Genomic DNA, 24,722 nt, shown 5'->3' with positions numbered 1-24,722 from the left:
AGGAGAAGGCGGGCGGAGCGGGAGGCAAAAAGCCTACAGCACCCGGTATTCCCAGGCGGTCTCCCATCCAAGTACTAACCAGGCCCGACCCTGCTTAGCTTCCGAGATCAGACGAGATCGGGCGCGTTCAGGGTGGTATGGCCGTAGACGGGGGCGGGGGGCCGCGGGCGGCCTCTTGAGGCCCAGTTTCGCTGGCGCTGGCGCCTTAACGCCAGCCTGGCGGCCGGCCCGCCCCGGCAGGGCCCCCTCGCCCGCCCAGGCAGGGGCAACGGAGGTCTCGGGTATCGGGCGGCGGCGGAGGGTTTGGCGACCACCTCCCAGCCCAGGGCGGCCGTGACCCAGCAAACCCTTCGGCGCTTGGCGCCCCGCCCAAGATCCCGCACGTCGCTCACAGGGACGTGGCCCCGGAGGCTTCAGGGCCCGGGGCCCGCGGTCCCTTGGGCATCGGCCCTGCCCGCCCACGCGGCCCTAGGCGCAGCCCGGCCGCAGCCCGGGCCGGCCCTCCTGCCCGACAGCAGCTGGCCCGAAGCCACCGGGAGCCACCATTGAGTCGCCACGGCCCCTCAGCCCCGGCAAGGCCACCCTTGCCCCCACAACCCCCGCCGAGCTCAGGACCCCGCCCCTGGTGGCCGGCAGGCCCGGGGAAGCGGCCCCTGCCCTCGATCCCGCTCCCGCACCCGGCCGCGGTGACACGCCAGAGGGGCGGGGTGGGGGGGGGCTTTTGTCGGAGGGAGCTGTGGAGGGACACACCGGCACACAGGTGGCGGCGCCGGGGCTGGGCGCCGGTGGGGGCGGCCAGGTGCAGGTCGAGGGGCTCGCGGGCCGAAAGGACGGCAACTGGGCCCGCGGCGGAGTCTGGGTCTGGAGGGCTCTGAGCCTCCATCCGCTCTGGTGCCTCGGGTCTACCGGCCCGACGCCTGGTAGCGCGACACCCCACCGGCCCACAGACGTAGCCTCCCCAGCTGTGCTCACAGCGAGTCCAACCGCAGCCTGCATCCCTCCACGGGACACTTGGATTACTCCCGCGATCCCCACGAGGTGCGGCACCCGGCGGCCGAATGGGCTGAGATCCTGCCCTTGCGGCGCCCTGTGGCCACCTCCGCCTCCCTCACGGTACTGGCCGAGGCCTCGGACCAGCGGGCCCCGGCTCCCAGCTCAGCGCTGCTCCTCCGCCCCTCTCACCTCCTGCCCGACGTCCAGGCTACCGAGCACCCTCCACCCCCGCCCACCTTCATGCCACTCAGCCGGAACCCGGGAGGCAATGCCAACTACCAGGTGTATGACAGTCTGGTGCTGAAGCGGCAACCGCAGGAGGGCCAAGCGCGGGCCAACTCGCTGCTACCTTCCACCTCGGCCTCCAGGCCCTCTCTGCACGGGAGCCAGACTGGGAAAATGAACTTACCAGCAGCAAGTGGGGGCAGGGGCAGGGGGCGGCAGGGCATGGAGAGAGGAATAAAGAGCGCCAGAGTCCAGGAAACATTGGTGGTCTGTGGCTTGGAAGCGCCACTCCTTCTGCCAGCCTGGGTCCCTGCGCTTGGCTTCCTGCAATAAGAAGCCAGTGTCCCCTTCTTGGCCTGAGGGTCCCTTTGGTTTAGTGGCCACAGTTCTGCCAGCAGGCCCCTCCTGGTCCTATACCATGCACTAAGTACATCTGCAGCTGCAGACTCCAAACCCCTGGTCTCTGGGCACCTCCTCTGTGTCTCAGCTGTCCCTGTCCACAGAGAGCCTCATACAAGAAGTTGCTTCCAAACTGGGAGGTTCCACATCTGGGCAGGTCCAGCTCCAGGCCCAGTGAAGGGCATGAAGAAGGCTGAGGCTCTGGACTCCAGCCAGGCCTTCAGCAGGCCTCTGAGGCCAAGGTCTTCCTAGTCTCAAGAGGGGCCAAGAGACGCAATGTGTCATTTGAACAAGTGAGTCAGCGGGCGGTGAGCGAATGAATGACCGCTCGAGGGGATGTATGCCGGCCACCGGGCCCTGTTTGACTGTCCAGGCTCAGCTTACCTGACCCTGGTTACCAGGGAATGCCACTCTGGGCCCTCCTTTTCATCCCCCTCCCTCACTGTGACCTCACCACCTGCCCCATTATGACCCAGTCTGGCTCCCAGTTAAAACTGGAGGGCAGAGGGCCCAGGCAGTCCTGGGACCAACGGCCATGGGTGAGCGAAACTACTACCGAGCCGAGCCGTTCACTGGCCCCATCCCCAGGAAATGCCAGGAGCAAGGATACTCAATTCTTCTGATCCCGGTCAGCTTCATCTTGCTCAACGTGGGGATCAACATGGTGACTATGGTCAGGGCAGGATCTGTGCAGCGCGGTTGGGGGAGCCCTGGGGTCTTGAAGGGGCTGAGGTGGGAGGGCTGCTGGGGTGTGACCGGGACAAGGGTTGGATTTCAGGGCTCACCCTGCTCCCGGCCTCCCCCCTCCCCTTCTTCCCTCAACTCTGGAGGCATCTGAAGAGATTCTTGCGGGCACTTTTCAATCGTATTTTCCACAAAGGTGAGTGGGCGCCGGCGTGGGTTCAGGGGATGTGGGCCTGTCCCCTTTCTTCTATCCCTGCCTTGATTCTCAGCCCCTCAGGAACCCAGGCCCTGACCCATCTCGCCTTTCCCCACAGACAAGCAAGCCAGCTGTGTAGGCACCCATCGCATGTGCATGCGCTGCTCCGTGGATCCCAAGAACCTGTGCTCAAGAGTTTCTTCCCACTTCTGCCATCGCCCAAGCTTCCTGCTCGGGCAGGTAAACCCACCTTGACTACTGCCTGCAGCGGGGCTCGGCGGGGGCGGAGCCGGCGGCCCCCCCGCCGCGGGCGAGTAAAGGAGAAGGCGGGCGGAGCGGGAGGCAAAAAGCCTACAGCACCCGGTATTCCCAGGCGGTCTCCCATCCAAGTACTAACCAGGCCCGACCCTGCTTAGCTTCCGAGATCAGACGAGATCGGGCGCGTTCAGGGTGGTATGGCCGTAGACGGGGGCGGGGGGCCGCGGGCGGCCTCTTGAGGCCCAGTTTCGCTGGCGCTGGCGCCTTAACGCCAGCCTGGCGGCCGGCCCGCCCCGGCAGGGCCCCCTCGCCCGCCCAGGCAGGGGCAACGGAGGTCTCGGGTATCGGGCGGCGGCGGAGGGTTTGGCGACCACCTCCCAGCCCAGGGCGGCCGTGACCCAGCAAACCCTTCGGCGCTTGGCGCCCCGCCCAAGATCCCGCACGTCGCTCACAGGGACGTGGCCCCGGAGGCTTCAGGGCCCGGGGCCCGCGGTCCCTTGGGCATCGGCCCTGCCCGCCCACGCGGCCCTAGGCGCAGCCCGGCCGCAGCCCGGGCCGGCCCTCCTGCCCGACAGCAGCTGGCCCGAAGCCACCGGGAGCCACCATTGAGTTGCCACGGCCCCTCAGCCCCGGCAAGGCCACCCTTGCCCCCACACCCCCCGCCGAGCTCAGGACCCCGCCCCTGGTGGCCGGCAGGCCCGGGGAAGCGGCCCCTGCCCTCGATCCCGCTCCCGCACCCGGCCGCGGTGACACGCCAGAGGGGCGGGGTGGGGGGGGCTTTTGTCGGAGGGAGCTGTGGAGGGACACACCGGCACACAGGTGGCGGCGCCGGGGCTGGGCGCCGGTGGGGGCGGCCAGGTGCAGGTCGAGGGGCTCGCGGGCCGAAAGGACGGCAACTGGGCCCGCGGCGGAGTCTGGGTCTGGAGGGCTCTGAGCCTCCATCCGCTCTGGTGCCTCGGGTCTACCGGCCCGACGCCTGGTAGCGCGACACCCCACCGGCCCACAGACGTAGCCTCCCCAGCTGTGCTCACAGCGAGTCCAACCGCAGCCTGCATCCCTCCACGGGACACTTGGATTACTCCCGCGATCCCCACGAGGTGCGGCACCCGGCGGCCGAATGGGCTGAGATCCTGCCCTTGCGGCGCCCTGTGGCCACCTCCGCCTCCCTCACGGTACTGGCCGAGGCCTCGGACCAGCGGGCCCCGGCTCCCAGCTCAGCGCTGCTCCTCCGCCCCTCTCACCTCCTGCCCGACGTCCAGGCTACCGAGCACCCTCCACCCCCGCCCACCTTCATGCCACTCAGCCGGAACCCGGGAGGCAATGCCAACTACCAGGTGTATGACAGTCTGGTGCTGAAGCGGCAACCGCAGGAGGGCCAAGCGCGGGCCAACTCGCTGCTACCTTCCACCTCGGCCTCCAGGCCCTCTCTGCACGGGAGCCAGACTGGGAAAATGAACTTACCAGCAGCAAGTGGGGGCAGGGGCAGGGGGCGGCAGGGCATGGAGAGAGGAATAAAGAGCGCCAGAGTCCAGGAAACATTGGTGGTCTGTGGCTTGGAAGCGCCACTCCTTCTGCCAGCCTGGGTCCCTGCGCTTGGCTTCCTGCAATAAGAAGCCAGTGTCCCCTTCTTGGCCTGAGGGTCCCTTTGGTTTAGTGGCCACAGTTCTGCCAGCAGGCCCCTCCTGGTCCTATACCATGCACTAAGTACATCTGCAGCTGCAGACTCCAAACCCCTGGTCTCTGGGCACCTCCTCTGTGTCTCAGCTGTCCCTGTCCACAGAGAGCCTCATACAAGAAGTTGCTTCCAAACTGGGAGGTTCCACATCTGGGCAGGTCCAGCTCCAGGCCCAGTGAAGGGCATGAAGAAGGCTGAGGCTCTGGACTCCAGCCAGGCCTTCAGCAGGCCTCTGAGGCCAAGGTCTTCCTAGTCTCAAGAGGGGCCAAGAGACGCAATGTGTCATTTGAACAAGTGAGTCAGCGGGCGGTGAGCGAATGAATGACCGCTCGAGGGGATGTATGCCAGCCACCGGGCCCTGTTTGACTGTCCAGGCTCAGCTTACCTGACCCTGGTTACCAGGGAATGCCACTCTGGGCCCTCCTTTTCATCCCCCTCCCTCACTGTGACCTCACCACCTGCCCCATTATGACCCAGTCTGGCTCCCAGTTAAAACTGGAGGGCAGAGGGCCCAGGCAGTCCTGGGACCAACGGCCATGGGTGAGCGAAACTACTACCGAGCCGAGCCGTTCACTGGCCCCATCCCCAGGAAATGCCAGGAGCAAGGATACTCAATTCTTCTGATCCCGGTCAGCTTCATCTTGCTCAACGTGGGGATCAACATGGTGACTATGGTCAGGGCAGGATCTGTGCAGCGCGGTTGGGGGAGCCCTGGGGTCTTGAAGGGGCTGAGGTGGGAGGGCTGCTGGGGTGTGACCGGGACAAGGGTTGGATTTCAGGGCTCACCCTGCTCCCGGCCTCCCCCCTCCCCTTCTTCCCTCAACTCTGGAGGCATCTGAAGAGATTCTTGCGGGCACTTTTCAATCGTATTTTCCACAAAGGTGAGTGGGCGCCGGCGTGGGTTCAGGGGATGTGGGCCTGTCCCCTTTCTTCTATCCCTGCCTTGATTCTCAGCCCCTCAGGAACCCAGGCCCTGACCCATCTCGCCTTTCCCCACAGACAAGCAAGCCAGCTGTGTAGGCACCCATCGCATGTGCATGCGCTGCTCCGTGGATCCCAAGAACCTGTGCTCAAGAGTTTCTTCCCACTTCTGCCATCGCCCAAGCTTCCTGCTCGGGCAGGTAAACCCACCTTGACTACTGCCTGCAGCGGGGCTCGGCGGGGGCGGAGCCGGCGGCCCCCCCGCCGCGGGCGAGTAAAGGAGAAGGCGGGCGGAGCGGGAGGCAAAAAGCCTACAGCACCCGGTATTCCCAGGCGGTCTCCCATCCAAGTACTAACCAGGCCCGACCCTGCTTAGCTTCCGAGATCAGACGAGATCGGGCGCGTTCAGGGTGGTATGGCCGTAGACGGGGGTGGGGGCGGGGGGCCGCGGGCGGCCTCTTGAGGCCCAGTTTCGCTGGCGCTGGCGCCTTAACGCCAGCCTGGCGGCCGGCCCGCCCCGGCAGGGCCCCCTCGCCCGCCCAGGCAGGGGCAACGGAGGTCTCGGGTATCGGGCGGCGGCGGAGGGTTTGGCGACCACCTCCCAGCCCAGGGCGGCCGTGACCCAGCAAACCCTTCGGCGCTTGGCGCCCCGCCCAAGATCCCGCACGTCGCTCACAGGGACGTGGCCCCGGAGGCTTCAGGGCCCGGGGCCCGCGGTCCCTTGGGCATCGGCCCTGCCCGCCCACGCGGCCCTAGGCGCAGCCCGGCCGCAGCCCGGGCCGGCCCTCCTGCCCGACAGCAGCTGGCCCGAAGCCACCGGGAGCCACCATTGAGTCGCCACGGCCCCTCAGCCCCGGCAAGGCCACCCTTGCCCCCACACCCCCCGCCGACTCAGGACCCCGCCCCTGGTGGCCGGCAGGCCCGGGGAAGCGGCCCCTGCCCTCGATCCCGCTCCCGCACCCGGCCGCGGTGACACGCCAGAGGGGCGGGGTGGGGGGGGCTTTTGTCGGAGGGAGCTGTGGAGGGACACACCGGCACACAGGTGGCGGCGCCGGGGCTGGGCGCCGGTGGGGGCGGCCAGGTGCAGGTCGAGGGGCTCGCGGGCCGAAAGGACGGCAACTGGGCCCGCGGCGGAGTCTGGGTCCGGGCCAGCCACCCCGGGAGCGTCTGGGGTGCGCCTGCCTTCCAGGGCCGCCTTCTGGCCGCCTGGCCGGCCGGGCCGGCGGGGAGCGACCCCGCCGGCGCGCGCCGTGGTGGGAGGGGCCTGAGGAGGTGGGGCCTGCAGCGGGGCCCGGCGGGGGCGGAGCCGGCGGCCCCCGCCGCGGGCGAGTAAAGGAGAAGGCGGGCGGAGCGGGAGGCAAAAAGCCTACAGCACCCGGTATTCCCAGGCGGTCTCCCATCCAAGTACTAACCAGGCCCGACCCTGCTTAGCTTCCGAGATCAGACGAGATTGGGCGCGTTCAGGGTGGTATGGCCGTAGACGGGGGCGGGGGGCCGCGGGCGGCCTCTTGAGGCCCAGTTTCGCTGGCGCTGGCGCCTTAACGCCAGCCTGGCGGCCGGCCCGCCCCGGCAGGGCCCCCTCGCCCGCCCAGGCAGGGGCAACGGAGGTCTCGGGTATCGGGCGGCGGCGGAGGGTTTGGCGACCACCTCCCAGCCCAGGGCGGCCGTGACCCAGCAAACCGTTCGGCGCTTGGCGCCCCGCCCAAGATCCCGCACGTCGCTCACAGGGACGTGGCCCCGGAGGCTTCAGGGCCCGGGGCCCGCGGTCCCTTGGGCATCGGCCCTGCCCGCCCACGCGGCCCTAGGCGCAGCCCGGCCGCAGCCCGGGCCGGCCCTCCTTCCCGACAGCAGCTGGCCCGAAGCCACTGGGAGCCACCATTGAGTCGCCACGGCCCCTCAGCCCCGGCAAGGCCACCCTTGTCCCCACACCCCCCGCCGAGCTCAGGACCCCGCCCCTGGTGGCCGGCAGGCCCGGGGAAGCGGCCCCTGCCCTCGATCCCGCTCCCGCACCCGGCCGCGGTGACACGCCAGAGGGGCGGGGTGGGGGGGGCTTTTGTCGGAGGGAGCTGTGGAGGGACACACCGGCACACAGGTGGCGGAGCCGGGGCTGGGCGCCGGTGGGGGCGGCCAGGTGCAGGTCGAGGGGCTCGCGGGCCGAAAGGACGGCAACTGGGCCCGCGGCGGAGTCTGGGTCCGGGCCAGCCACCCCGGGAGCGTCTGGGGTGCGCCTGCCTTCCAGGGCCGCCTTCTGGCCGCCTGGCCGGCCGGGCCGGCGGGGAGCGACCCCGCCGGCGCGCGCCGTGGTGGGAGGGGCCTGAGGAGGTGGGGCCTGCAGCGGGGCCCGGCGGGGGCGGAGCCGGCGGCCCCCGCCGCGGGCGAGTAAAGGAGAAGGCGGGCGGAGCGGGAGGCAAAAAGCCTACAGCACCCGGTATTCCCAGGCGGTCTCCCATCCAAGTACTAACCAGGCCCGACCCTGCTTAGCTTCCGAGATCAGACGAGATCGGGCGCGTTCAGGGTGGTATGGCCGTAGACGGGGGCGGGGGGCCGCGGGCGGCCTCTTGAGGCCCAGTTTCGCTGGCGCTGGCGCCTTAACGCCAGCCTGGCGGCCGGCCCGCCCCGGCAGGGCCCCCTCGCCCGCCCAGGCAGGGGCAACGGAGGTCTCGGGTATCGGGCGGCGGCGGAGGGTTTGGCGACCACCTCCCAGCCCAGGGCGGCCGTGACCCAGCAAACCCTTCGGCGCTTGGCGCCCCGCCCAAGATCCCGCACGTCGCTCACAGGGACGTGGCCCCGGAGGCTTCAGGGCCCGGGGCCCGCGGTCCCTTGGGCATCGGCCCTGCCCGCCCACGCGGCCCTAGGCGCAGCCCGGCCGCAGCCCGGGCCGGCCCTCCTGCCCGACAGCAGCTGGCCCGAAGCCACCGGGAGCCACCATTGAGTCGCCACGGCCCCTCAGCCCCGGCAAGGCCACCCTTGCCCCCACACCCCCCGCCGAGCTCAGGACCCCGCCCCTGGTGGCCGGCAGGCCCGGGGAAGCGGCCCCTGCCCTCGATCCCGCTCCCGCACCCGGCCGCGGTGACACGCCAGAGGGGCGGGGTGGGGGGGGGCTTTTGTCGGAGGGAGCTGTGGAGGGACACACCGGCACACAGGTGGCGGCGCCGGGGCTGGGCGCCGGTGGGGGCGGCCAGGTGCAGGTCGAGGGGCTCGCGGGCCGAAAGGACGGCAACTGGGCCCGCGGCGGAGTCTGGGTCTGGAGGGCTCTGAGCCTCCATCCGCTCTGGTGCCTCGGGTCTACCGGCCCGACGCCTGGTAGCGCGACACCCCACCGGCCCACAGACGTAGCCTCCCCAGCTGTGCTCACAGCGAGTCCAACCGCAGCCTGCATCCCTCCACGGGACACTTGGATTACTCCCGCGATCCCCACGAGGTGCGGCACCCGGCGGCCGAATGGGCTGAGATCCTGCCCTTGCGGCGCCCTGTGGCCACCTCCGCCTCCCTCACGGTACTGGCCGAGGCCTCGGACCAGCGGGCCCCGGCTCCCAGCTCAGCGCTGCTCCTCCGCCCCTCTCACCTCCTGCCCGACGTCCAGGCTACCGAGCACCCTCCACCCCCGCCCACCTTCATGCCACTCAGCCGGAACCCGGGAGGCAATGCCAACTACCAGGTGTATGACAGTCTGGTGCTGAAGCGGCAACCGCAGGAGGGCCAAGCGCGGGCCAACTCGCTGCTACCTTCCACCTCGGCCTCCAGGCCCTCTCTGCACGGGAGCCAGACTGGGAAAATGAACTTACCAGCAGCAAGTGGGGGCAGGGGCAGGGGGCGGCAGGGCATGGAGAGAGGAATAAAGAGCGCCAGAGTCCAGGAAACATTGGTGGTCTGTGGCTTGGAAGCGCCACTCCTTCTGCCAGCCTGGGTCCCTGCGCTTGGCTTCCTGCAATAAGAAGCCAGTGTCCCCTTCTTGGCCTGAGGGTCCCTTTGGTTTAGTGGCCACAGTTCTGCCAGCAGGCCCCTCCTGGTCCTATACCATGCACTAAGTACATCTGCAGCTGCAGACTCCAAACCCCTGGTCTCTGGGCACCTCCTCTGTGTCTCAGCTGTCCCTGTCCACAGAGAGCCTCATACAAGAAGTTGCTTCCAAACTGGGAGGTTCCACATCTGGGCAGGTCCAGCTCCAGGCCCAGTGAAGGGCATGAAGAAGGCTGAGGCTCTGGACTCCAGCCAGGCCTTCAGCAGGCCTCTGAGGCCAAGGTCTTCCTAGTCTCAAGAGGGGCCAAGAGACGCAATGTGTCATTTGAACAAGTGAGTCAGCGGGCGGTGAGCGAATGAATGACCGCTCGAGGGGATGTATGCCGGCCACCGGGCCCTGTTTGACTGTCCAGGCTCAGCTTACCTGACCCTGGTTACCAGGGAATGCCACTCTGGGCCCTCCTTTTCATCCCCCTCCCTCACTGTGACCTCACCACCTGCCCCATTATGACCCAGTCTGGCTCCCAGTTAAAACTGGAGGGCAGAGGGCCCAGGCAGTCCTGGGACCAACGGCCATGGGTGAGCGAAACTACTACCGAGCCGAGCCGTTCACTGGCCCCATCCCCAGGAAATGCCAGGAGCAAGGATACTCAATTCTTCTGATCCCGGTCAGCTTCATCTTGCTCAACGTGGGGATCAACATGGTGACTATGGTCAGGGCAGGATCTGTGCAGCGCGGTTGGGGGAGCCCTGGGGTCTTGAAGGGGCTGAGGTGGGAGGGCTGCTGGGGTGTGACCGGGACAAGGGTTGGATTTCAGGGCTCACCCTGCTCCCGGCCTCCCCCCTCCCCTTCTTCCCTCAACTCTGGAGGCATCTGAAGAGATTCTTGCGGGCACTTTTCAATCGTATTTTCCACAAAGGTGAGTGGGCGCCGGCGTGGGTTCAGGGGATGTGGGCCTGTCCCCTTTCTTCTATCCCTGCCTTGATTCTCAGCCCCTCAGGAACCCAGGCCCTGACCCATCTCGCCTTTCCCCACAGACAAGCAAGCCAGCTGTGTAGGCACCCATCGCATGTGCATGCGCTGCTCCGTGGATCCCAAGAACCTGTGCTCAAGAGTTTCTTCCCACTTCTGCCATCGCCCAAGCTTCCTGCTCGGGCAGGTAAACCCACCTTGACTACTGCCTGCAGCGGGGCTCGGCGGGGGCGGAGCCGGCGGCCCCCCCGCCGCGGGCGAGTAAAGGAGAAGGCGGGCGGAGCGGGAGGCAAAAAGCCTACAGCACCCGGTATTCCCAGGCGGTCTCCCATCCAAGTACTAACCAGGCCCGACCCTGCTTAGCTTCCGAGATCAGACGAGATCGGGCGCGTTCAGGGTGGTATGGCCGTAGACGGGGGCGGGGCGCCGCGGGCGGCCTCTTGAGGCCCAGTTTCGCTGGCGCTGGCGCCTTAACGCCAGCCTGGCGGCCGGCCCGCCCCGGGAGGGCCCCCTCGCCCGCCCAGGCAGGGGCAACGGAGGTCTCGGGTATCGGGCGGCGGCGGAGGGTTTGGCGACCACCTCCCAGCCCAGGGCGGCCGTGACCCAGCAAACCCTTCGGCGCTTGGCGCCCCGCCCAAGATCCCGCACGTCGCTCACAGGGACGTGGCCCCGGAGGCTTCAGGGCCCGGGGCCCGCGGTCCCTTGGGCATCGGCCCTGCCCGCCCACGCGGCCCTAGGCGCAGCCCGGCCGCAGCCCGGGCCGGCCCTCCTGCCCGACAGCAGCTGGCCCGAAGCCACCGGGAGCCACCATTGAGTCGCCACGGCCCCTCAGCCCCGGCAAGGCCACCCTTGCCCCCACACCCCCCGCCGACTCAGGACCCCGCCCCTGGTGGCCGGCAGGCCCGGGGAAGCGGCCCCTGCCCTCGATCCCGCTCCCGCACCCGGCCGCGGTGACACGCCAGAGGGGTGGGGTGGGGGTGGGGCTTTTGTCGGAGGGAGCTGTGGAGGGACACACCGGCACACAGGTGGCGGCGCCGGGGCTGGGCGCCGGTGGGGGCGGCCAGGTGCAGGTCGAGGGGCTCGCGGGCCGAAAGGACGGCAACTGGGCCCATGGCGGAGTCTGGGTCTGGAGGGCTCTGAGCCTCCATCCGCTCTGGTGCCTCGGGTCTACCGGCCCGACGCCTGGTAGCGCGACACCCCACCGGCCCACAGACGTAGCCTCCCCAGCTGTGCTCACAGCGAGTCCAACCGCAGCCTGCATCCCTCCACGGGACACTTGGATTACTCCCGCGATCCCCACGAGGTGCGGCACCCGGCGGCCGAATGGGCTGAGATCCTGCCCTTGCGGCGCCCTGTGGCCACCTCCGCCTCCCTCACGGTACTGGCCGAGGCCTCGGACCAGCGGGCCCCGGCTCCCAGCTCAGCGCTGCTCCTCCGCCCCTCTCACCTCCTGCCCGACGTCCAGGCTACCGAGCACCCTCCACCCCCGCCCACCTTCATGCCACTCAGCCGGAACCCGGGAGGCAATGCCAACTACCAGGTGTATGACAGTCTGGTGCTGAAGCGGCAACCGCAGGAGGGCCAAGCGCGGGCCAACTCGCTGCTACCTTCCACCTCGGCCTCCAGGCCCTCTCTGCACGGGAGCCAGACTGGGAAAATGAACTTACCAGCAGCAAGTGGGGGCAGGGGCAGGGGGCGGCAGGGCATGGAGAGAGGAATAAAGAGCGCCAGAGTCCAGGAAACATTGGTGGTCTGTGGCTTGGAAGCGCCACTCCTTCTGCCAGCCTGGGTCCCTGCGCTTGGCTTCCTGCAATAAGAAGCCAGTGTCCCCTTCTTGGCCTGAGGGTCCCTTTGGTTTAGTGGCCACAGTTCTGCCAGCAGGCCCCTCCTGGTCCTATACCATGCACTAAGTACATCTGCAGCTGCAGACTCCAAACCCCTGGTCTCTGGGCACCTCCTCTGTGTCTCAGCTGTCCCTGTCCACAGAGAGCCTCATACAAGAAGTTGCTTCCAAACTGGGAGGTTCCACATCTGGGCAGGTCCAGCTCCAGGCCCAGTGAAGGGCATGAAGAAGGCTGAGGCTCTGGACTCCAGCCAGGCCTTCAGCAGGCCTCTGAGGCCAAGGTCTTCCTAGTCTCAAGAGGGGCCAAGAGACGCAATGTGTCATTTGAACAAGTGAGTCAGCGGGCGGTGAGCGAATGAATGACCGCTCGAGGGGATGTATGCCGGCCACCGGGCCCTGTTTGACTGTCCAGGCTCAGCTTACCTGACCCTGGTTACCAGGGAATGCCACTCTGGGCCCTCCTTTTCATCCCCCTCCCTCACTGTGACCTCACCACCTGCCCCATTATGACCCAGTCTGGCTCCCAGTTAAAACTGGAGGGCAGAGGGCCCAGGCAGTCCTGGGACCAACGGCCATGGGTGAGCGAAACTACTACCGAGCCGAGCCGTTCACTGGCCCCATCCCCAGGAAATGCCAGGAGCAAGGATACTCAATTCTTCTGATCCCGGTCAGCTTCATCTTGCTCAACGTGGGGATCAACATGGTGACTATGGTCAGGGCAGGATCTGTGCAGCGCGGTTGGGGGAGCCCTGGGGTCTTGAAGGGGCTGAGGTGGGAGGGCTGCTGGGGTGTGACCGGGACAAGGGTTGGATTTCAGGGCTCACCCTGCTCCCGGCCTCCCCCCTCCCCTTCTTGCCTCAACTCTGGAGGCATCTGAAGAGATTCTTGCGGGCACTTTTCAATCGTATTTTCCACAAAGGTGAGTGGGCGCCGGCGTGGGTTCAGGGGATGTGGGCCTGTCCCCTTTCTTCTATCCCTGCCTTGATTCTCAGCCCCTCAGGAACCCAGGCCCTGACCCATCTCGCCTTTCCCCACAGACAAGCAAGCCAGCTGTGTAGGCACCCATCGCATGTGCATGCGCTGCTCCGTGGATCCCAAGAACCTGTGCTCAAGAGTTTCTTCCCACTTCTGCCATCGCCCAAGCTTCCTGCTCGGGCAGGTAAACCCACCTTGACTACTGCCTGCAGCGGGGCTCGGCGGGGGCGGAGCCGGCGGCCCCCCCGCCGCGGGCGAGTAAAGGAGAAGGCAGGCGGAGCGGGAGGCAAAAAGCCTACAGCACCCGGTATTCCCAGGCGGTCTCCCATCCAAGTACTAACCAGGCCCGACCCTGCTTAGCTTCCGAGATCAGACGAGATCGGGCGCGTTCAGGGTGGTATGGCCGTAGACGGGGGCGGGGCGCCGCGGGCGGCCTCTTGAGGCCCAGTTTCGCTGGCGCTGGCGCCTTAACGCCAGCCTGGCGGCCGGCCCGCCCCGGCAGGGCCCCCTCGCCCGCCCAGGCAGGGGCAACGGAGGTCTCGGGTATCGGGCGGCGGCGGAGGGTTTGGCGACCACCTCCCAGCCCAGGGCGGCCGTGACCCAGCAAACCCTTCGGCGCTTGGCGCCCCGCCCAAGATCCCGCACGTCGCTCACAGGGACGTGGCCCCGGAGGCTTCAGGGCCCGGGGCCCGCGGTCCCTTGGGCATCGGCCCTGCCCGCCCACGCGGCCCTAGGCGCAGCCCGGCCGCAGCCCGGGCCGGCCCTCCTGCCCGACAGCAGCTGGCCCGAAGCCACCGGGAGCCACCATTGAGTCGCCACGGCCCCTCAGCCCCGGCAAGGCCACCCTTGCCCCCACACCCCCCGCCGACTCAGGACCCCGCCCCTGGTGGCCGGCAGGCCCGGGGAAGCGGCCCCTGCCCTCGATCCCGCTCCCGCACCCGGCCGCGGTGACACGCCAGAGGGGCGGGGTGGGGGTGGGGCTTTTGTCGGAGGGAGCTGTGGAGGGACACACCGGCACACAGGTGGCGGCGCCGGGGCTGGGCGCCGGTGGGGGCGGCCAGGTGCAGGTCGAGGGGCTCGCGGGCCGAAAGGACGGCAACTGGGCCCATGGCGGAGTCTGGGTCTGGAGGGCTCTGAGCCTCCATCCGCTCTGGTGCCTCGGGTCTACCGGCCCGACGCCTGGTAGCGCGACACCCCACCGGCCCACAGACGTAGCCTCCCCAGCTGTGCTCACAGCGAGTCCAACCGCAGCCTGCATCCCTCCACGGGACACTTGGATTACTCCCGCGATCCCCACGAGGTGCGGCACCCGGCGGCCGAATGGGCTGAGATCCTGCCCTTGCGGCGCCCTGTGGCCACCTCCGCCTCCCTCACGGTACTGGCCGAGGCCTCGGACCAGCGGGCCCCGGCTCCCAGCTCAGCGCTGCTCCTCCGCCCCTCTCACCTCCTGCCTGACGTCCAGGCTACCGAGCACCCTCCACCCCCGCCCACCTTCATGCCACTCAGCCGGAACCCGGGAGGCAATGCCAACTACCAGGTGTATGACAGTCTGGTGCTGAAGCGGCAACCGCAGGAGGGCCAAGCGCGGGCCAACTCGCTGCTACCTTCCACCTCGGCCTCCAGGCCCTCTCTGCACGGGAGCCAGACTGGGAAAATGAACTTACCAGCAGCAAGTGGGGGCAGGGGCAGGGGGCGGCAGGGCATGGAGAGAGGAATAAAGAGCGCCAGAGTCCAGGAAACATTGGTGGTCTGTGGCTTGGAAGCGCCACTCCTTCTGCCAGCCTGGGTCCCTGCCCTTGGCTTCCTGCAATAAGATGCCAGTGTCTCCTTCTTGGCCTGAGGGTCCCTTTGGTTTAGTGGCCACAGTTCTGCCAGCAGGCCCCTCCTGGTCCTATACCATGCACTAAGTACATCTGCAGCTGCAGACTCCAAACCCCTGGTCTCTGGGCACCTCCTCTGTGTCTCAGCTGTCCCTGTCCACAGAGAGCCTCATACAAGAAGTTGCTTCCAAACTGGGAGGTTCCACATCTGGGCAGGTCCAGCTCCAGGCCCAGTGAAGGGCATGAAGAAGGCTGAGGCTCTGGACTCCAGCCAGGCCTTCAGCAGGCCTCTGAGGCCAAGGTCTTCCTAGTCTCAAGAGGGGCCAAGAGACGCAATGTGTCATTTGAACAAGTGAGTCAGCGGGCGGTGAGCGAATGAATGACCGCTCGAGGGGATGTATGCCGGCCACCGGGCCCTGTTTGACTGTCCAGGCTCAGCTTACCTGACCCTGGTTACCAGGGAATGCCACTCTGGGCCCTCCTTTTCATCCCCCTCCCTCACTGTGACCTCACCACCTGCCCCATTATGACCCAGTCTGGCTCCCAGTTAAAACTGGAGGGCAGAGGGCCCAGGCAGTCCTGGGACCAACGGCCATGGGTGAGCGAAACTACTACCGAGCCGAGCCGTTCACTGGCCCCATCCCCAGGAAATGCCAGGAGCAAGGATACTCAATTCTTCTGATCCCGGTCAGCTTCATCTTGCTCAACGTGGGGATCAACATGGTGACTATGGTCAGGGCAGGATCTGTGCAGCGCGGTTGGGGGAGCCCTGGGGTCTTGAAGGGGCTGAGGTGGGAGGGCTGCTGGGGTGTGACCGGGACAAGGGTTGGATTTCAGGGCTCACCCTGCTCCCGGCCTCCCCCCTCCCCTTCTTCCCTCAACTCTGGAGGCATCTGAAGAGATTCTTGCGGGCACTTTTCAATCGTATTTTCCACAAAGGTGAGTGGGCGCCGGCGTGGGTTCAGGGGATGTGGGCCTGTCCCCTTTCTTCTATCCCTGCCTTGATTCTCAGCCCCTCAGGAACCCAGGCCCTGACCCATCTCGCCTTTCCCCACAGACAAGCAAGCCAGCTGTGTAGGCACCCATCGCATGTGCATGCGCTGCTCCGTGGATCCCAAGAACCTGTGCTCAAGAGTTTCTTCCCACTTCTGCCATCGCCCAAGCTTCCTGCTCGGGCAGGTAAACCCACCTTGACTACTGCCTGCAGCGGGGCTCGGCGGGGGCGGAGCCGGCGGCCCCCCCGCCGCGGGCGAGTAAAGGAGAAGGCGGGCGGAGCGGGAGGCAAAAAGCCTACAGCACCCGGTATTCCCAGGCGGTCTCCCATCCAAGTACTAACCAGGCCCGACCCTGCTTAGCTTCCGAGATCAGACGAGATCGGGCGCGTTCAGGGTGGTATGGCCGTAGACGGGGGCGGGGCGCCGCGGGCGGCCTCTTGAGGCCCAGTTTCGCTGGCGCTGGCGCCTTAACGCCAGCCTGGCGGCCGGCCCGCCCCGGCAGGGCCCCCTCGCCCGCCCAGGCAGGGGCAACGGAGGTCTCGGGTATCGGGCGGCGGCGGAGGGTTTGGCGACCACCTCCCAGCCCAGGGCGGCCGTGACCCAGCAAACCCTTCGGCGCTTGGCGCCCCGCCCAAGATCCCGCACGTCGCTCACAGGGACGTGGCCCCGGAGGCTTCAGGGCCCGGGGCCCGCGGTCCCTTGGGCATCGGCCCTGCCCGCCCACGCGGCCCTAGGCGCAGCCCGGCCGCAGCCCGGGCCGGCCCTCCTGCCCGACAGCAGCTGGCCCGAAGCCACCGGGAGCCACCATTGAGTCGCCACGGCCCCTCAGCCCCGGCAAGGCCACCCTTGCCCCCACACCCCCCGCCGACTCAGGACCCCGCCCCTGGTGGCCGGCAGGCCCGGGGAAGCGGCCCCTGCCCTCGATCCCGCTCCCGCACCCGGCCGCGGTGACACGCCAGAGGGGCGGGGTGGGGGTGGGGCTTTTGTCGGAGGGAGCTGTGGAGGGACACACCGGCACACAGGTGGCGGCGCCGGGGCTGGGCGCCGGTGGGGGCGGCCAGGTGCAGGTCGAGGGGCTCGCGGGCCGAAAGGACGGTAACTGGGCCCGCGGCGGAGTCTGGGTCCGGGCCAGCCACCCCGGGAGCGTCTGGGGTGCGCCTGCCTTCCAGGGCCGCCTTCTGGCCGCCTGGCCGGCCGGGCCGGCGGGGAGCGACCCCGCCGGCGCGCGCCGTGGTGGGAGGGGCCTGAGGAGGTGGGGCCTGCAGCGGGGCCCGGCGGGGGCGGAGCCGGCGGCCCCCGCCGCGGGCGAGTAAAGGAGAAGGCGGGCGGAGCGGGAGGCAAAAAGCCTACAGCACCCGGTATTCCCAGGCGGTCTCCCATCCAAGTACTAACCAGGCCCGACCCTGCTTAGCTTCCGAGATCAGACGAGATCGGGCGCGTTCAGGGTGGTATGGCCGTAGACGGGGGCGGGGGGCCGCGGGCGGCCTCTTGAGGCCCAGTTTCGCTGGCGCTGGCGCCTTAACGCCAGCCTGGCGGCCGGCCCGCCCCGGCAGGGCCCCCTCGCCCGCCCAGGCAGGGGCAACGGAGGTCTCGGGTATCGGGCGGCGGCGGAGGGTTTGGCGACCACCTCCCAGCCCAGGGCGGCCGTGACCCAGCAAACCCTTCGGCGCTTGGCGCCCCGCCCAAGATCCCGCACGTCGCTCACAGGGACGTGGCCCCGGAGGCTTCAGGGCCCGGGGCCCGCGGTCCCTTGGGCATCGGCCCTGCCCGCCCACGCGGCCCTAGGCGCAGCCCGGCCGCAGCCCGGGCCGGCCCTCCTGCCCGACAGCAGCTGGCCCGAAGCCACTGGGAGCCACCATTGAGTCGCCACGGCCCCTCAGCCCCGGCAAGGCCACCCTTGCCCCCACACCCCCCGCCGAGCTCAGGACCCCGCCCCTGGTGGCCGGCAGGCCCGGGGAAGCGGCCCCTGCCCTCGATCCCGCTCCCGCACCCGGCCGCGGTGACACGCCAGAGGGGCGGGGTGGGGGGGGCTTTTGTCGGAGGGAGCTGTGGAGGGACACATCGGCACACAGGTGGCGGCGCCGGGGCTGGGCGCCGGTGGGGGCGGCCAGGTGCAGGTCGAGGGGCTCGCGGGCCGAAAGGACGGCAACTGGGCCCGCGGCGGAGTCTGGGTCCGGGCCAGCCACCCCGGGAGCGTCTGGGGTGCGCCTGCCTTCCAGGGCCGCCTTCTGGCCGCCTGGCCGGCCGGGCCGGCGGGGAGCGACCCCGCCGGCGCGCGCCGTGGTGGGAGGGGCCTGAGGAGGTGGGGCCTGCAGCGGGGCCCGGCGGGGGCGGAGCCGGCGGCCCCCGCCGCGGGCGAGTAAAGGAGAAGGCGGGCGGAGCGGGAGGCAAAAAGCCTAGAGCACCCGGTATTCCCAGGCGGTCTCCCATCCAAGTACTAACCAGGCCCGACCCTGCTTAGCTTCCGAGATCAGACGAGATCGGGCGCGTTCAGGGTGGTATGGCCGTAGACGGGGGCGGGGGACCGCGGGCGGCCTCTTGAGGCCCAGTTTCGCTGGCGCTGGCGCCTTAACGCCAGCCTGGCGGCCGGCCCGCCCCGGCAGGGCCCCCTCGCCCGCCCAGGCAGGGGCAACGGAGGTCTCGGGTATCGGGCGGCGGCGGAGGGTTTGGCGACCACCTCCCAGCCCAGGGCGGCCGTGACCCAGCAAACCCTTCGGCGCTTGGCGCCCCGCCCAAGATCCCGCACGTCGCTCACAGGGACGTGGCCCCGGAGGCTTCAGGGCCCGGGGCCCGCGGTCCCTTGGGCATCGGCCCTGCCCGCCCACGCGGCCCTAGGCGCAGCCCGGCCGCAGCCCGGGCCGGCCCTCCTGCCCGACAGCAGCTGGCCCGAAGCCACTGGGAGCCACCATTGAGTCGCCACGGCCCCTCAGCCCCGGCAAGGCCACCCTTGCCCCCACACCCCCCGCCGAGCTCAGGACCCCGCCCCTGGTGGCCGGCAGGCCCGGGGAAGCGGCCCCTGCCCTCGATCCCGCTCCCGCACCCGGCCGCGGTGACACGCCAGAGGGGCGGGGTGGGGGGGGCTTTTGTCGGAGGGAGCTGTGGAGGGACACACCGGCACACAGGTGGCGGCGCCGGGGCTGGGCGCCGGTGGGGGCGGCCAGGTGCAGGTCGAGGGGCTCGCGGGCCGAAAGGACGGCAACTGGGCCCGCGGCGGAGTCTGGGTCTGGAGGGCTCTGAGCCTCCATCCGCTCTGGTGCCTCGGGTCTACCGGCCCGACGCCTGGTAGCGCGACACCCCACCGGCCCACAGACGTAGCCTCCCCAGCTGTGCTCACAGCGAGTCCAACCGCAGCCTGCATCCCTCCACGGGACACTTGGATTACTCCCGCGATCCCCACGAGGTGCGGCACCCGGCGGCCGAATGGGCTGAGATCCTGCCCTTGCGGCGCCCTGTGGCCACCTCCGCCTCCCTCACGGTACTGGCCGAGGCCTCGGACCAGCGGGCCCCGGCTCCCAGCTCAGCGCTGCTCCTCCGCCCCTCTCACCTCCTGCCCGACGTCCAGGCTACCGAGCACCCTCCACCCCCGCCCACCTTCATGCCACTCAGCCGGAACCCGGGAGGCAATGCCAACTACCAGGTGTATGACAGTCTGGTGCTGAAGCGGCAACCGCAGGAGGGCCAAGCGCGGGCCAACTCGCTGCTACCTTCCACCTCGGCCTCCAGGCCCTCTCTGCACGGGAGCCAGACTGGGAAAATGAACTTACCAGCAGCAAGTGGGGGCAGGGGCAGGGGGCGGCAGGGCATGGAGAGAGGAATAAAGAGCGCCAGAGTCCAGGAAACATTGGTGGTCTGTGGCTTGGAAGCGCCACTCCTTCTGCCAGCCTGGGTCCCTGCGCTTGGCTTCCTGCAATAAGAAGCCAGTGTCCCCTTCTTGGCCTGAGGGTCCCTTTGGTTTAGTGGCCACAGTTCTGCCAGCAGGCCCCTCCTGGTCCTATACCATGCACTAAGTACATCTGCAGCTGCAGACTCCAAACCCCTGGTCTCTGGGCACCTCCTCTGTGTCTCAGCTGTCCCTGTCCACAGAGAGCCTCATACAAGAAGTTGCTTCCAAACTGGGAGGTTCCACATCTGGGCAGGTCCAGCTCCAGGCCCAGTGAAGGGCATGAAGAAGGCTGAGGCTCTGGACTCCAGCCAGGCCTTCAGCAGGCCTCTGAGGCCAAGGTCTTCCTAGTCTCAAGAGGGGCCAAGAGACGCAATGTGTCATTTGAACAAGTGAGTCAGCGGGCGGTGAGCGAATGAATGACCGCTCGAGGGGATGTATGCCGGCCACCGGGCCCTGTTTGACTGTCCAGGCTCAGCTTACCTGACCCTGGTTACCAGGGAATGCCACTCTGGGCCCTCCTTTTCATCCCCCTCCCTCACTGTGACCTCACCACCTGCCCCATTATGACCCAGTCTGGCTCCCAGTTAAAACTGGAGGGCAGAGGGCCCAGGCAGTCCTGGGACCAACGGCCATGGGTGAGCGAAACTACTACCGAGCCGAGCCGTTCACTGGCCCCATCCCCAGGAAATGCCAGGAGCAAGGATACTCAATTCTTCTGATCCCGGTCAGCTTCATCTTGCTCAACGTGGGGATCAACATGGTGACTATGGTCAGGGCAGGATCTGTGCAGCGCGGTTGGGGGAGCCCTGGGGTCTTGAAGGGGCTGAGGTGGGAGGGCTGCTGGGGTGTGACCGGGACAAGGGTTGGATTTCAGGGCTCACCCTGCTCCCGGCCTCCCCCCTCCCCTTCTTCCCTCAACTCTGGAGGCATCTGAAGAGATTCTTGCGGGCACTTTTCAATCGTATTTTCCACAAAGGTGAGTGGGCGCCGGCGTGGGTTCAGGGGATGTGGGCCTGTCCCCTTTCTTCTATCCCTGCCTTGATTCTCAGCCCCTCAGGAACCCAGGCCCTGACCCATCTCGCCTTTCCCCACAGACAAGCAAGCCAGCTGTGTAGGCACCCATCGCATGTGCATGCGCTGCTCCGTGGATCCCAAGAACCTGTGCTCAAGAGTTTCTTCCCACTTCTGCCATCGCCCAAGCTTCCTGCTCGGGCAGGTAAACCCACCTTGACTACTGCCTGCAGCGGGGCTCGGCGGGGGCGGAGCCGGCGGCCCCCCCGCCGCGGGCGAGTAAAGGAGAAGGCGGGCGGAGCGGGAGGCAAAAAGCCTACAGCACCCGGTATTCCCAGGCGGTCTCCCATCCAAGTACTAACCAGGCCCGACCCTGCTTAGCTTCCGAGATCAGACGAGATCGGGCGCGTTCAGGGTGGTATGGCCGTAGACGGGGGCGGGGCGCCGCGGGCGGCCTCTTGAGGCCCAGTTTCGCTGGCGCTGGCGCCTTAACGCCAGCCTGGCGGCCGGCCCGCCCCGGCAGGGCCCCCTCGCCCGCCCAGGCAGGGGCAACGGAGGTCTCGGGTATCGGGCGGCGGCGGAGGGTTTGGCGACCACCTCCCAGCCCAGGGCGGCCGTGACCCAGCAAACCCTTCGGCGCTTGGCGCCCCGCCCAAGATCCCGCACGTCGCTCACAGGGACGTGGCCCCGGAGGCTTCAGGGCCCGGGGCCCGCGGTCCCTTGGGCATCGGCCCTGCCCGCCCACGCGGCCCTAGGCGCAGCCCGGCCGCAGCCCGGGCCGGCCCTCCTGCCCGACAGCAGCTGGCCCGAAGCCACTGGGAGCCACCATTGAGTCGCCACGGCCCCTCAGCCCCGGCAAGGCCACCCTTGCCCCCACACCCCCCGCCGAGCTCAGGACCCCGCCCCTGGTGGCCGGCAGGCCCGGGGAAGCGGCCCCTGCCCTCGATCCCGCTCCCGCACCCGGCCGCGGTGACACGCCAGAGGGGCGGGGTGGGGGGGGCTTTTGTCGGAGGGAGCTGTGGAGGGACACACCGGCACACAGGTGGCGGCGCCGGGGCTGGGCGCCGGTGGGGGCGGCCAGGTGCAGGTCGAGGGGCTCGCGGGCCGAAAGGACGGTAACTGGGCCCGCGGCGGAGTCTGGGTCCGGGCCAGCCACCCCGGGAGCGTCTGGGGTGCGCCTGCCTTCCAGGGCCGCCTTCTGGCCGCCTGGCCGGCCGGGCCGGCGGGGAGCGACCCCGCCGGCGCGCGCCGTGGTGGGAGGGGCCTGAGGAGGTGGGGCCTGCAGCGGGGCCCGGCGGGGGCGGAGCCGGCGGCCCCCGCCGCGGGCGAGTAAAGGAGAAGGCGGGCGGAGCGGGAGGCAAAAAGCCTACAGCACCCGGTATTCCCAGGCGGTCTCCCATCCAAGTACTAACCAGGCCCGACCCTGCTTAGCTTCCGAGATCAGACGAGATCGGGCGCGTTCAGGGTGGTATGGCCGTAGACGGGGGCGGGGGGCCGCGGGCGGCCTCTTGAGGCCCAGTTTCGCTGGCGCTGGCGCCTTAACGCCAGCCTGGCGGCCGGCCCGCCCCGGCAGGGCCCCCTCGCCCGCCCAGGCAGGGGCAACGGAGGTCTCGGGTATCGGGCGGCGGCGGAGGGTTTGGCGACCACCTCCCAGCCCAGGGCGGCCGTGACCCAGCAAACCCTTCGGCGCTTGGCGCCCCGCCCAAGATCCCGCACGTCGCTCACAGGGACGTGGCCCCGGAGGCTTCAGGGCCCGGGGCCCGCGGTCCCTTGGGCATCGGCCCTGCCCGCCCACGCGGCCCTAGGCGCAGCCCGGCCGCAGCCCGGGCCGGCCCTCCTGCCCGACAGCAGCTGGCCCGAAGCCACTGGGAGCCACCATTGAGTCGCCACGGCCCCTCAGCCCCGGCAAGGCCACCCTTGCCCCCACACCCCCCGCCGAGCTCAGGACCCCGCCCCTGGTGGCCGGCAGGCCCGGGGAAGCGGCCCCTGCCCTCGATCCCGCTCCCGCACCCGGCCGCGGTGACACGCCAGAGGGGCGGGGTGGGGGGGGCTTTTGTCGGAGGGAGCTGTGGAGGGACACACCGGCACACAGGTGGCGGCGCCGGGGCTGGGCGCCGGTGGGGGCGGCCAGGTGCAGGTCGAGGGGCTCGCGGGCCGAAAGGACGGCAACTGGGCCCGCGGCGGAGTCTGGGTCCGGGCCAGCCACCCCGGGAGCGTCTGGGGTGCGCCTGCCTTCCAGGGCCGCCTTCTGGCCGCCTGGCCGGCCGGGCCGGCGGGGAGCGACCCCGCCGGCGCGCGCCGTGGTGGGAGGGGCCTGAGGAGGTGGGGCCTGCAGCGGGGCCCGGCGGGGGCGGAGCCGGCGGCCCCCGCCGCGGGCGAGTAAAGGAGAAGGCGGGCGGAGCGGGAGGCAAAAAGCCTACAGCACCCGGTATTCCCAGGCGGTCTCCCATCCAAGTACTAACCAGGCCCGACCCTGCTTAGCTTCCGAGATCAGACGAGATCGGGCGCGTTCAGGGTGGTATGGCCGTAGACGGGGGCGGGGGGCCGCGGGCGGCCTCTTGAGGCCCAGTTTCGCTGGCGCTGGCGCCTTAACGCCAGCCTGGCGGCCGGCCCGCCCCGGCAGGGCCCCCTCGCCCGCCCAGGCAGGGGCAACGGAGGTCTCGGGTATCGGGCGGCGGCGGAGGGTTTGGCGACCACCTCCCAGCCCAGGGCGGCCGTGACCCAGCAAACCCTTCGGCGCTTGGCGCCCCGCCCAAGATCCCGCACGTCGCTCACAGGGACGTGGCCCCGGAGGCTTCAGGGCCCGGGGCCCGCGGTCCCTTGGGCATCGGCCCTGCCCGCCCACGCGGCCCTAGGCGCAGCCCGGCCGCAGCCCGGGCCGGCCCTCCTGCCCGACAGCAGCTGGCCCGAAGCCACTGGGAGCCACCATTGAGTCGCCACGGCCCCTCAGCCCCGGCAAGGCCACCCTTGCCCCCACACCCCCCGCCGAGCTCAGGACCCCGCCCCTGGTGGCCGGCAGGCCCGGGGAAGCGGCCCCTGCCCTCGATCCCGCTCCCGCACCCGGCCGCGGTGACACGCCAGAGGGGCGGGGTGGGGGGGGCTTTTGTCGGAGGGAGCTGTGGAGGGACACACCGGCACACAGGTGGCGGCGCCGGGGCTGGGCGCCGGTGGGGGCGGCCAGGTGCAGGTCGAGGGGCTCGCGGGCCGAAAGGACGGCAACTGGGCCCGCGGCGGAGTCTGGGTCCGGGCCAGCCACCCCGGGAGCGTCTGGGGTGCGCCTGCCTTCCAGGGCCGCCTTCTGGCCGCCTGGCCGGCCGGGCCGGCGGGGAGCGACCCCGCCGGCGCGCGCCGTGGTGGGAGGGGCCTGAGGAGGTGGGGCCTGCAGCGGGGCCCGGCGGGGGCGGAGCCGGCGGCCCCCGCCGCGGGCGAGTAAAGGAGAAGGCGGGCGGAGCGGGAGGCAAAAAGCCTACAGCACCCGGTATTCCCAGGCGGTCTCCCATCCAAGTACTAACCAGGCCCGACCCTGCTTAGCTTCCGAGATCAGACGAGATCGGGCGCGTTCAGGGTGGTATGGCCGTAGACGGGGGCGGGGGACCGCGGGCGGCCTCTTGAGGCCCAGTTTCGCTGGCGCTGGCGCCTTAACGCCAGCCTGGCGGCCGGCCCGCCCCGGCAGGGCCCCCTCGCCGGCCCAGGCAGGGGCAACGGAGGTCTCGGGTATCGGGCGGCGGCGGAGGGTTTGGCGACCACCTCCCAGCCCAGGGCGGCCGTGACCCAGCAAACCCTTCGGCGCTTGGCGCCCCGCCCAAGATCCCGCACGTCGCTCACAGGGACGTGGCCCCGGAGGCTTCAGGGCCCGGGGCCCGCGGTCCCTTGGGCATCGGCCCTGCCCGCCCACGCGGCCCTAGGCGCAG

At 69.5% G+C, this 24,722-nt stretch overlaps 14 non-coding genes across 14 annotated transcripts; all 14 read right to left on the bottom strand.

The window, feature by feature from the left end:
• Positions 1 to 30: 30 nt before the first annotated feature.
• Positions 31 to 149, bottom strand: LOC132595028 (5S ribosomal RNA). Its single transcript, XR_009561197.1, has one exon. It is a non-coding gene; the product is annotated as a 5S ribosomal RNA (ribosomal RNA).
• A 2,696-nt stretch (positions 150 to 2,845) lies between these two features.
• LOC132595027 (5S ribosomal RNA) lies at positions 2,846 to 2,964 on the bottom strand. Its single transcript, XR_009561196.1, has one exon. It is a non-coding gene; the product is annotated as a 5S ribosomal RNA (ribosomal RNA).
• Positions 2,965 to 5,659: 2,695 nt separating this feature from the next.
• Positions 5,660 to 5,778, bottom strand: LOC132595026 (5S ribosomal RNA). The gene has a single exon (XR_009561195.1). It is a non-coding gene; the product is annotated as a 5S ribosomal RNA (ribosomal RNA).
• Positions 5,779 to 6,714: 936 nt separating this feature from the next.
• Positions 6,715 to 6,833, bottom strand: LOC132595020 (5S ribosomal RNA). Its single transcript, XR_009561189.1, has one exon. It is a non-coding gene; the product is annotated as a 5S ribosomal RNA (ribosomal RNA).
• A 931-nt stretch (positions 6,834 to 7,764) lies between these two features.
• Positions 7,765 to 7,883, bottom strand: LOC132595025 (5S ribosomal RNA). Its single transcript, XR_009561194.1, has one exon. It is a non-coding gene; the product is annotated as a 5S ribosomal RNA (ribosomal RNA).
• Positions 7,884 to 10,579: 2,696 nt separating this feature from the next.
• On the bottom strand, positions 10,580 to 10,698 carry LOC132595018 (5S ribosomal RNA). The gene has a single exon (XR_009561187.1). It is a non-coding gene; the product is annotated as a 5S ribosomal RNA (ribosomal RNA).
• A 2,696-nt stretch (positions 10,699 to 13,394) lies between these two features.
• On the bottom strand, positions 13,395 to 13,513 carry LOC132595006 (5S ribosomal RNA). The gene has a single exon (XR_009561175.1). It is a non-coding gene; the product is annotated as a 5S ribosomal RNA (ribosomal RNA).
• Positions 13,514 to 16,209: 2,696 nt separating this feature from the next.
• LOC132594995 (5S ribosomal RNA) lies at positions 16,210 to 16,328 on the bottom strand. The gene has a single exon (XR_009561164.1). It is a non-coding gene; the product is annotated as a 5S ribosomal RNA (ribosomal RNA).
• A 932-nt stretch (positions 16,329 to 17,260) lies between these two features.
• Positions 17,261 to 17,379, bottom strand: LOC132594984 (5S ribosomal RNA). Its single transcript, XR_009561153.1, has one exon. It is a non-coding gene; the product is annotated as a 5S ribosomal RNA (ribosomal RNA).
• A 931-nt stretch (positions 17,380 to 18,310) lies between these two features.
• LOC132595022 (5S ribosomal RNA) lies at positions 18,311 to 18,429 on the bottom strand. The gene has a single exon (XR_009561191.1). It is a non-coding gene; the product is annotated as a 5S ribosomal RNA (ribosomal RNA).
• A 2,695-nt stretch (positions 18,430 to 21,124) lies between these two features.
• LOC132594973 (5S ribosomal RNA) lies at positions 21,125 to 21,243 on the bottom strand. The gene has a single exon (XR_009561142.1). It is a non-coding gene; the product is annotated as a 5S ribosomal RNA (ribosomal RNA).
• A 931-nt stretch (positions 21,244 to 22,174) lies between these two features.
• LOC132594962 (5S ribosomal RNA) lies at positions 22,175 to 22,293 on the bottom strand. Its single transcript, XR_009561131.1, has one exon. It is a non-coding gene; the product is annotated as a 5S ribosomal RNA (ribosomal RNA).
• Positions 22,294 to 23,224: 931 nt separating this feature from the next.
• Positions 23,225 to 23,343, bottom strand: LOC132594951 (5S ribosomal RNA). The gene has a single exon (XR_009561120.1). It is a non-coding gene; the product is annotated as a 5S ribosomal RNA (ribosomal RNA).
• A 931-nt stretch (positions 23,344 to 24,274) lies between these two features.
• Positions 24,275 to 24,393, bottom strand: LOC132594940 (5S ribosomal RNA). The gene has a single exon (XR_009561109.1). It is a non-coding gene; the product is annotated as a 5S ribosomal RNA (ribosomal RNA).
• Positions 24,394 to 24,722: the final 329 nt, after the last annotated feature.

This window comes from Globicephala melas, unplaced genomic scaffold (assembly GCF_963455315.2).
Source record: "Globicephala melas unplaced genomic scaffold, mGloMel1.2 SCAFFOLD_346, whole genome shotgun sequence".
Lineage (NCBI taxonomy): Eukaryota > Metazoa > Chordata > Mammalia > Artiodactyla > Delphinidae > Globicephala > Globicephala melas.
Note: the sequence above shows the minus strand (reverse complement) of the source record. Positions and strands in the feature narration are given on the sequence as shown.